Source organism: Neofelis nebulosa, chromosome 10 (assembly GCF_028018385.1).
Source record: "Neofelis nebulosa isolate mNeoNeb1 chromosome 10, mNeoNeb1.pri, whole genome shotgun sequence".
NCBI classification, from domain to species: Eukaryota; Metazoa; Chordata; class Mammalia; order Carnivora; family Felidae; genus Neofelis; species Neofelis nebulosa.
Window position 1 is genome coordinate 103015197 of NC_080791.1, and position 11185 is coordinate 103026381.

General features: G+C 45.0%; 1 pseudogene; it reads right to left on the reverse strand.

The window, feature by feature from the left end:
* Positions 1-536: 536 nt before the first annotated feature.
* LOC131488871 (olfactory receptor 9I1-like) lies at positions 537-2188 on the reverse strand (annotated as a pseudogene).
* Positions 2189-11185: the final 8997 nt, after the last annotated feature.

Consider the following 11185-nt stretch of genomic DNA (forward strand, 5'->3'; position numbering starts at 1 on the left):
TCAGATTTGATTGTTGCCACAGCAAACTCAGCCTCTTCTGACTAAACCAAACTTCCACATTGATTTTCATCCTCTTCTTTAAACATCCTTTCAACAATTCTTTCAAACAGGAAGTATTGATCTTTTTTTTTTTTTTTGATTAGAGGAAACTGATGTTCCAAGAGGGTAAGACATTACCTGACAAGGTAATTCCATTTAAGACCGTTTGCTGTAGGTCGACTGTTGCTGACTTTGCAGCCTCTGGGAGTGAGTTTTTTGAGAGCAGAGACTGTCATGAGTCAGGTGCTGTGTTTAGGAGGAAGAGAGGGGCGCCTGGGTGGCGCAGTCGGTTAAGCGTCCGACTTCAGCCAGGTCACGATCTCGTGGTCCGGTCCGTGAGTTCGAGCCCCGCGTCGGGCTCTGGGCTGATGGCTCGGAGCCTGGAGCCTGTTTCCGATTCTGTGTCTCCCTCTCTCTCTGCCCCTCCCCCATTCATGCTCTGTCTCTGTCCCAAAAATAAATAAAAAACGTTGAAAAAAAAAATTTTAAAAAGGAGGAGGAGAAACAAAAGAATTGGAGATCCAGAATGTAGACATTTGCCACTTGAAAGGCAGAAAGTAGAGTCCTGGAGATACTGGGCACCATTCAGGAAGACATAAGTGGGGGAGTAGTCAAAGGGAGCACCCTTCCTTTTACTCTTGTAATCTGTACCAATGGGAAATTCCACTGGGTTCACGGTACTTTTCATTAATTTCCTCATAATGAGTTGGTCGGTTATCCACACCAAAAAAGAAGAGCAAAATTCCTGACTCTCCTCCTGTTAGTATGATTCCCAGCTGTAATCTTGCACAGAGAGTAAACGTCAGTATCAGGGAGCACAGAGATGGCGGGATAAAGAGGGGGCAACTGGGGAACCTCAGTGTGCTTGAGTTGAAGATGGCAGCTTGGATGTGGTAGTCAGTTCACTTATGACTGTGTCAGCCTTTTGCTCGGTGATATCAGAGAGTATCCCTAGAACCCTGGTCATTTGAGAGAGGGCTAAAGAGGGAGAAGGCAAAATAAGAGAGGTAGAGAGAGTCATCTAAGTAAATTTCACCAACCTTGTGGTTTTCCCAAACTAAATTAAAAAAAAAAAAAAAGGTGGTAGTTCTTGCCTACTTCCTGAGTGCTACTGAAAGCTGCCATTCTTGAGGGCAGGCACTGCATGGTGTTGATACTTATCAGAGCATGAAGATCTGGGGAGAAAATGGGTCAGGATGAACGACTCTCGCCTGAAGCTGCATTCTTTGGGAACTGGATTTTACCAATGAGTTTTCTGAATGTGCAGCTTTTACATCTTTGTTCCTCAGACTGTAGATCAAGGGGTTCGGCATGAGGACGACCACGGTGTAAACGACAGACACGATCTTGTCCTCCTCTGGGGATGAGTCTGAGTGATTTCTCTGGTACACGAAGGCAAGTGTCCTGAAGAAGAGGACAACCGTGGTGAGGTGGGACGTGCAGGTGGAGAAGGTCTTGGCTCGTCCACCAACAGATTTCACCCTTAAAATGGCTCTGACTATGAGCCTATAGGAGACCGGGATGATCAGGACATTGGCCAGGAACATGAGCTTGGCAAAAAGGGGATGACAGTGGCACTTTGTGTCACGCTTTGCAGGCAAGCTTCAGCAGGGGTGGGAGGTCACAGAAGAAGAAGTCTGTCACAGACAGAGACGGTCACAGAAAGAGAAGGTGAGGGTGCATGTGGTACGCAGGATGGCCCCTGAGACCCCACAGACATAGGCTGCAGCCAACAATCCCCAGCAGGTGCCTGGAGTCATAGCGAGGCTATAGCACAATGGGTTGCTAATGGCAACAAAGTGGCCATAGGCCATCAAACACCCTGTGCCTGCACAGAGGGTGAAGAAAAAGAAGTGGGTAGCACATTGGTCATAGGAGATGACCGTCTTGCCTGTGGCCAGTGTGGCCAGGATCTGAGGGGTGATGACCGAGGCGTCGCAGGCATCCAGTACGGTGAGGTGGCTCAGGAAGAAGTACATGGGCGTGTGGAGTTGGACACCCTCTTGGGTCAGAATGATCATCCCCACATTCCCCAGAAGGGTGACGATATAGAAAATGAGAAACATCAGGAAGAGGGGCACCGCCAGTTCAGGGTGATCTGTGAAGGCCACAAGAACTCTGTCACAGCAGTGAGATTTTAGGGGGCCATAGCCTCGATGTAAGTAGGTGGCCTGAAGAGGAGAATGGAATCAGAGATTCCAGAACTGAAGGACTTCGCTTTCTTCAGTGTCAGATGTTAGGTGAATATCCCAGATATTCTCTGCTCAGAGGGAGAAGAAAATGTTTACCACCTTAAGAATCCACATCTAGCAGTTACCAGGTAACCAGTTACCTAGTTACTATGAAAGACTTTTACCTATCTCTGCACCCCTCCTGAAATCGAACCTTGGGTCAGTATTTCTTGCTTGTTATCTTTAAGATCAGACAACCTTAGACTATCAAGACTGGGAGGGACCATTGTAGAGTCTCTCTATTCTAGAACATTCCCAACAAATTGTCATGTATCCCTGGTATGCACTGGGCCTCAGATGGCCTCTCAGGTTGTGCCCTCCTGAGTTGTCAGATGCAGAGCCTTATGCTAACCCTTTCTGTGGTGGGGACTTCTGGGGGCACCCTATTTTGGAAAAGTCTCCCTGTTGGGAAAGCCACATGGTTTTTTCTATATCTTCTACATGTTGATATATTCTACACATTGATATTATGTGGAGTGAATTCCCTTTCTCCCAAGACAGACAGTGTTAATGATCACTTTCATCTGATCTCATCTCCAAGTCAAATATTTCCAGTTAATTCCTTGTGAGTGCTTTCATAACCTACCTCTGCTCTCCTGTGAACCAGGTCATCATCTGTCTTGGGTTTCTTTTTCAAGGGTCCGAGAAAGAAAGTGATTCTGTGGAGACCATTAGGCTTATGGAGCCCTTGTTCTGTGTGGAACATTTCCTTTCCATATTAACTTAGTGAGTCCTCTCAATAATCCCGGAATAACCATTATGGGTTTCACTCTTGAAATGTGTTAGCCAAGGCTCAGAAAATTAAAGTGGCTTGTCAAAGAACAAATTGCAAGTGGAAAAGCCAGGATTTAAACCATGGTGTCGTAACTCCAGGGGACTTCTCGTTTTAGTGCCCTACACTGGCCCTTCTTAACTGTCTAATTTGTAGCCTCTGTAGTCCAGAGTTATGGAGTTTCTTGTGTTTGATAGAACCAGTTTTCTACAGAAATCAAGCTGATTCTTCACTTCCTGTCAGCGGGATGAATTCTTTTGTCAGCCACTGATTGTTCTGGGCTCTACTCTCAGGGATGATGCCTCTTGGGGATAGGAATGGAGGCTATGCCATCAGGGATTCCAAGACTCACTGGGAGGCTGATTGGAGTCAGGGTTAAAGAAGACTTGTTTGTGAGCTCTGTGGTTCTCATTAGCTATAGAACTTCCGCAGAACATTTTGGGGTGGTCTGTCAATTTTGATCCCGGGAATTCTGTGGATTCATAAGGCAAAAATGTGGTCCCCGTGTTTCAGACACAAAGTACCAGGGACACGAAGTTTCTAATAACATCTTCAAAAAGATGTGGCAATCAGTGCATATCAAATCTATTGCTTGGCAGTAGCCTGAGCATGGATTGCCCTAGTTCCTTCTATTGCTTCCACCCTTTTTGACTTGTGCTCTAACCTGGGTGCAGTGGACCCTGAAGATGGAAGGAAATCCTAGATTACTGAGCTGAAGGGAATTCTCGGGACCTTAAAAACTGGAGTCTAAGCATCTTTCCTCCAGAACACTGTTATTATTGGGATGTTTTCCTCCCTGTGCTCCAACTATCTGCTTCTTTCTGTCCCTTTCTCAAATGGGTTTCCCATCATTTTTATCTTCCCTGCTTCCTTTGACTCTGACTTGTACGTCACGGTGGCTTATCATTCCTTACAGGTCTGTTGCCATCAGCACCATGGAGAAACTGAAAAGTTATTTCAGGATTTCCTGGTTCAAATATTTTTAAAAAAGAGAGTTTTATTATGAATAGACATTTTTCCAAAGAAGACATCCAGATGGCTAACAGACACCTGAAAAGATGCTCAACATCACTCATCATCAGGGAAATACAAATCAAAGCCATAATGAGATACCATCTCGCACCTGTCAGAATGGCTAAAATTAACAACTCAGGCCATAACAGATGTTGGCAAGGATGTGGAGAAAACGGAACCCTTTTGTACTGTTCATGGGAATGCAAACTGGTGCTGCCAGTATGGAGAACAGTACGGAGGTTCCTCAGAAAGTTAAAAATAGAACTACCCTACCACCCAGCAATTGCAGTACTAGGAATTTATCTAAAGCATACAAAATGCTGATTCAAAGGAGCATATGCACCCCGATGTTTATAGCAGTGCTGACAACAATAGCCAAATTATGGTGTGGTAGGGTCCCCTCCCTGAGGAATGGAAAGAAACAAAACAAAACGAAACCCCAAGGCAACCTGGCTATACGTATACATGACGTTCCTCATGACCTTGTAACGTGAGACCACTTAATCAGACTGCATGTTTCTGTGTTACTATATATGGGAGACAAAGAAGTAGAAAATGTATAAAAAACTATGCCACGTGGTGTTCGGGGCTCAGTTCTATGGGTATGAACCCAACTGAGCAGTGTCGGCATGCATACAGCTGCTTCCTGGAAAGAAAAGCCTCCGTGTCATGACTCTCTGTGCGAGAATCCTGCTACAGTGGAAAGAGCCCGAACGTCCTTTGACTGATGAGTGGATAAAGAAGAGATATATATGGAATACTACTCAGTGATGTAAAAGAATGAAATCTTGCCATTTGCAGCAATGTGGATAGAACTACAGGGTATTATGCTGAGCGAAATAAGTCAGCCAGAGAAAGACAAATATGTGACTTCACTCATACGTGGAGTTTAAGAAACACAACAGGTGAACACGGAGGAAGGGAAGGAAAACTAAGATAAAAACAGAGCCCTAAGAGACTCTTTTTTTTTTTTTTAAATGTTTTCTTTAATGTTTTTATTTATTTTTGAGACAGAGAGAGACACAGCACCAGCATGGGAGGAGCAGAGAGAGAGGGAGACACAGAATCCAAAGCAGGCTCCAGGCTCTGAGCTGTCAGCACAGAGCCCGACGCGGGGCTCGAACCCACAGACCGTGAGATCATGACCTGAGCTGAAGTCGGACGCTTAACTGACTGAGCCACCCAGAGGCCCCTAAGAAACTGTTAAATACAGAGAACAGAACTGAGGGTTGCTGGAGGAGAGGTGGGTGGGGGGATGGGCTAAACGGGTGATGGGCATTAAGGAGGGCACTTGCTGGGATGAGCACTGGGTTCATAAGAGATGGATCACTGGGTTCTGCTCCTGAAGCCAAGACTACACTGTGTGATGACTAACTTGAATTTACATTTAAAAAATAAAATAAAATGATATATCCATGAAAGAACTAAAAAGAGTTTTATCTATCCAGTTGCCTTGTTTCCCCCCAGGGGGGACAGTGCATAAGTTACAAAGTTGAAAGTATGTAGCCAGCCCACAGGTTAACTGCAGGATCCAAAGGGACAAAACAGCTTCCCGCCTTCAGCGGGGCTGTGCATGGAGCTGGTATTGCCTTTAAAAAAAGCCTCAGTTAATCGATTATTTTATTATTATTATTAATAATTTAATTGTCAATAACTATTTTTCCCAAAAGTTAATTAATTGTCTTAAAATTTTTTAAATTTAAATTCTATTTAGTTAACGGAGAGTGCAGTATTGGTTTTGGGAGTAGCATTTAATGATTCATCACTTTCATACAACACCCAGTGGAATGGAGCTGCTGTGGTGACATTTCTCTGAGACCTGCCCTGTTTTTAAAATTCAGTTTGGACTGAGTTTAGTGTAGACATCCTGAATTGGCACCCAAATCTATTATTTTTTTATGACTCAGTGACACCTTCTTTCATGGCAGCATTTTCCGTCCTTAGTTAGCCATAAAGTTTTTCTCTGTCCTTCTTTCCACAGACATGGAGATTTAGAGATAAGGAGCCTGTGTTTTAGGTATGGCATGCTTAACTAGAACGTTCTCCGAGGACTCTTCCTTTGCTATGCCGGTCTCTGAATCATAAGATAACAAGGCTGTTAACATACTATTCTCAAAAAGGGCACCTGGGTGGCCCAGTTGGTTAAGCACCCAACATCGGTTCAGGTCATGATCTCACAGTTTGTGAGTTCGAGCCCTGCGTCGAGCTCTGTGCTGACAGCTCAGAGCCCGAAGCCTCAGATTCTGTGTCTCCCTCGCTCTCTGGCTCTTCCCCGCTTGCACTCTCTCTCTTGAAAATAAATAAGCATTAAAAATTTTTTAAAAAAGATATTACTCCCAAAGTTTCAATAATTTGAACTAAATAATCAGTGAATTCAGATTTCTAAACAATCATATGCTTTAGAGACTTATGGCAATATCCCACTGCTTAACAGGATTTGTGCTGTCATGTTGGCCAATCACAACACTGTTTTTTCCAGAATGGTCATAACCTTTCTGTCCAGCCCTTGGAGATGCCCCACAACACTTAATACAACAGTTCACACAACCTGGGAATAGACACCTTCCTGCCCTAATTGACCTTTTTTTTTTTTTTTTTTTTTTAACCTCAAGGGACATATTCATTTGGCTGCTCTCTCCTGGACAGTGGTAGCTCCCACCTGCATCTATTCAAGACATTGTCTCAATGGGAAAACTGCACAATGAGAACATTCCTTGAAACGTCGAGCTATTAGCTGTTGTCTCCTGGTTTCTGCATCCATGTTTGTCCAATGCCTGCCATTTGAATGTGGCATTATGTCAGGTGAGTATCTGGGTGATGGTTTTCTCTTTCTTTCCAGTGTTTGGCGGTCAATGTGCACACAACCCTCAGGATAGGCTCTGCGAGCCTGAGACACTGAAAATGGCGGCTCACATGCTCCCCTCCGCACTTGTTGAAAGCACCAGAGACCTTGGACCTCACAGACACACAGAACCCGGAGTTGGAAAGGACCTTGCTGTTGTGGTTCTGTGATTTTCCAGCCCTGTTCCTCAGAGGCCCCAGCCTTCCCAGAGCTTCCAACTCAGCCCCAGCTTCAAACAAAGCAGCAATTCCTTGAACTCTTATAAACAACCAGGTGCTTCTTTTATTTTGTTTGGAAAGGGAGTTCCAATGTTAAAAAGAGATTTGAATGCACCGGGTCTACTGTGTTCTCCTCATCGGGCAGAGGGGAAAATCGAAGTCCCGAGAAGAAGTAACTTTTCCTCAGTGTGTCAGAAAGCATTCCCTCCCCAATTTATCCCGGTTGGGGGGCTCAACACTGGTGTCCTATTTGGAGCCTCAGGAAAGGCCGAGGAGTCATTAAAGAACAAACCAGAGGGGCGCCTGGGTGGCGCAGTCGGTTAAGCGTCCGACTTCAGCCAGGTCACGATCTCGCGGTCCGTGAGTTCGAGCCCCGCGTCAGGCTCTGGGCCGATGGCTCGGAGCCTGGAGCCTGTTTCCGATTCTGTGTCTCCCTCTCTCTCTGCTCCTCCCCCGTTCATGCTCTGTCTCTCTCTGTCCCAAAAATAAATTAAAAATGTTGAAAAAAAAAAAATAAAATAAAGAACAAACCAGAACTGGCAGGCCCAGGATGAGGCCATAGGGATGGGAGGATGGCTGGGACTCCCAAAGGCCGGGTGTAGGGACCTCCCTCGCTCAACTTCCTTCCCGTGGCACTCATTTCCACATCATCTTCTCAAAAGCTGCTTATTACGAGTGTCTTCCTTTCTGACCTCGGCAGCTGACACAGCCTCCCCAGTGGGGTCCAGGCCCATCCTCGGTTCATGCTCTGAAGACTTGTTACTCAGTGGTGTGGGTGTCAGGGGAGTAATAATATCTGAATGCCAACTCTTGTTGCCTGCACTTGACATATTTGTTACCAATCAGTGCAACCATCAGCAAGGTACGTATCCCTAGGCCTGATTTAGAGAAGACAGAGTTGACACTTTGGGAAGGTGACTTGTCCAAAAGGTCCCCCAGAAAAAATTTAAGTTATGTTCAAAAATGTGGAAAGCCCATTTCATGGTCTGGAATATATGTGATCTCCCAACGTAGTTACAAGACGTACATTACTGCATAGGAAGACCAAAGACGTATGACCTTTGGTTGCCGTGAAAGACTTCCACGAAGCACTGCTGGCATTTTCTGTTTTCTTCGCAGATCCAAGGAGATTTGCTGTTGCGGCGATCTGAAGACGATAGAAAACACCGTTATCTCATCGTCTTAGGCTGGCTCTGTGCATATGTTGAAACCCACCTTTGAAGGTTTCCAGCGGCTAGCAAAGCCAGGCTGTGTGCTCGGTTTATCTAGCGTCGCTGGGTGGAATTCAGAGCTTGCAACCTACAGGTCCTCCGGGCAGCTCGCTGTTTTGCTTTCATGCCCAAACAACCCAATTAAGATCCTCTTGTTCCTGAGTCACTGAGTTTTCTGATCCAACTGACTCCTCGGGTGGTTTTAACATCTATTTATAGATATCACCCAGGATGATGCTTGTGTACTGGTGTACGAAGATGATAATGATAAGTGGAAGACAGACTCTTTCTCTACATGATTCACTGTGATGATTTCCCTTACAGTGGGGGCCATGTGAGCCGGGACTTGCCTGCAAGTTACAAAGTGAGGGGGGACGGCTTCACGTTTCTGGGAGAAGGCAGTCTCTTGCAGTCAGAGCTGACTTGGGAGTATTACATTCCCTCTCTCTCCATCTAAGGAAGAAAACAACGGGTCTGGGGGTTAAAAGGCTCAGGAGGATAAATGGCAGACCCTGAGCGACATCATTTCCCATGCTCCTCAGGGAATGAACATTATCACCTTCATGTCACTTCTTCTGGGGTTGGGGAAAAAAAAAACCGAGAAAGAATTCGGACTCCGTTGACACATCACAGATGAAGAAACAGACCCAGAAGGGCTGTGTGTCTTTTCTGAGGCCACTAAACTTCTTGGCTGACAGCTGGACGTCGTGTGGTATGGTGAGAAGTGATGGGGAGGGTGGCTTTGGTGGGGAGGAGGAGACCGAGACCACGGAACTATGGTGCGTTCCATCAGGTTGGCGTCCCTGTTAGTCTGCTCTGTTGCTCACGGATGCTTCCTGCTGGACCCAGTTCAAGCCTCACCCCTTCTGGAAAGCCTGACTGGATCCCATATACAAGTTCCTCAGCCCTCAGCGGGCCACACACTGCTTACTTTTCCATTGTATATCGTGGCAGGGTCTTGAGCACCAAATCTTCTTTAGTGTAAACACCTGCCTTCCAGAATATTCTGTGGGGTAATGTGCAGTTGTGCAGTGTACGTAACTTTGAAACAGGAAGATCGCCTTACTGGTGGAAAATTGGTACCAGTAACAGAGGAGGGTGCAGGGGGAGGCATTTCATGATCCATTCATGTATCACTAACAAGGTTGGCTTATGGTCCATAATGGCTATCAGGCTCCAGCCATCACATCCACACTTTGGACCAGAAGAGCAAAAAACTAAAGACAAGTGTTTTGAATTTTGTGCTATTATAATGCCTTATGAACACTTTTGTACCTGTGCCCCGACAGGCGCTTGCAAGAGTTTCTCTACTGTGCATACGTAGGTCACTGGAATATCTGGGTCAGTGGTTATGTGTGTCTGATTTTTAAAGGTTAATGCCAAAATATTTTACAAAATCTTACACTACTCTTAAACTAACTTATACTACTTGTTTCATATATTTGTCAATAGAGTGGTGTCATACTTTAACATTTTTCCTAATCTAGTGGGCCTACTGTGTTTTTAATAAGCATTTTCCTGATTACCAATGAGAATAAGCATCTCTTCATAAGGATATTTGTGAATTGCCTGTTTGAGTGTGTTATCTTTTCTTAATCACTTTTAAGTATATGCATACACACGCAAGATTGTAGTTGTGATTGTATACCTTAAAAATATTTTCTGCCATTTTGTGTCTTGATTTTTCATCTTCTTTTAAAGTTTTTTTAATGTTTATTTAATTTTGAGAGAGAGAGAGAGAGAGAGAGAGAGAGACAGACAGAGTGCAAGTGGGGGAGGGGCAGAGAGACACAGAATCCGAAGCAGGCTCCAGGCTCTGAGCTGTCAGCACAGAGCCCAACGAGGGGCTCAAACTCACGAACTGTGAGATCATGACCTGAGCCAAAGTTGGAGGCTCAACCAACTGAGCCACCCAGTTGCCCCTTTCATCTTCTTTTTTTAAATAAGCTGGGGTTTCACTCTATGTTTGTTTTTTTTTTTTTATTTTAATGTTTATTTTTGAGAGACAGGTGGGGGGGGGAGGGCAAGAGAGAGAGGGAGACACAGAATCTGAAGCAAGCTCTGGTCTCTGAGCTGTCAGCACAGAACCCAACATGGAGCTCAAACCCATGAACTGCAAGATCATGACCTGAGTTGAAGTCAGATGCTCAACCGGCTGAGCCACCCAGGTGCCTCTCTTTTAGGTTTTTAAAGTAGGTTTCAATGTAGGGCTTGAACTAACAACCCTGAGATCAAGAGTTTCATGCTCAACGACTGAGCCAGCGAGGCACCCCAAGTTTTCACTTTCTTAACCATGTTTTTAATCAACAGAACCTCTTTAATGAATAGTGACACGTTTAGGAATATTTAAATTTATGATTAATGCCTTTTGTTTTGTATATAAGAAACTCTTCCATATAATGATTCTATTTGAATTTATTTGGTGAGAGGTACAGGATTTGCATCAGTCAGGGTCCCTACAGGGTTCCTATTACATTCAATTGGGCAGTTTGAGGAGAGCTTAGTAAAACCACTATTTAAAAAAGTATGGACAGGATTTAACAAAACCAGGATGAGATGAGTCAGTGCTTCACAGCTAGTGACAGAGTGGGGGCCATTGCTGGTCTTCCAAGTAGTGATTCCTGTCATGCCTCTGTGACCTCCAACCTGTGGCTTTCAAGGTCACTCTGTTCAGTTGCTTCAAACTAGCAGAATGGGAAGGAGCATGGCTTGGAAATGGTCCACACCAATTATTCAAGCATCCTCCTGGCTAAAAACTCTGCTATATGTCCATACTTAGCCGCAAAGGAGGCTGGGAAAAGTAGCTTGGCTGTATCGCCAGTCCCGGCTGCATAATATGAATCATTTGGGGGGGGGGG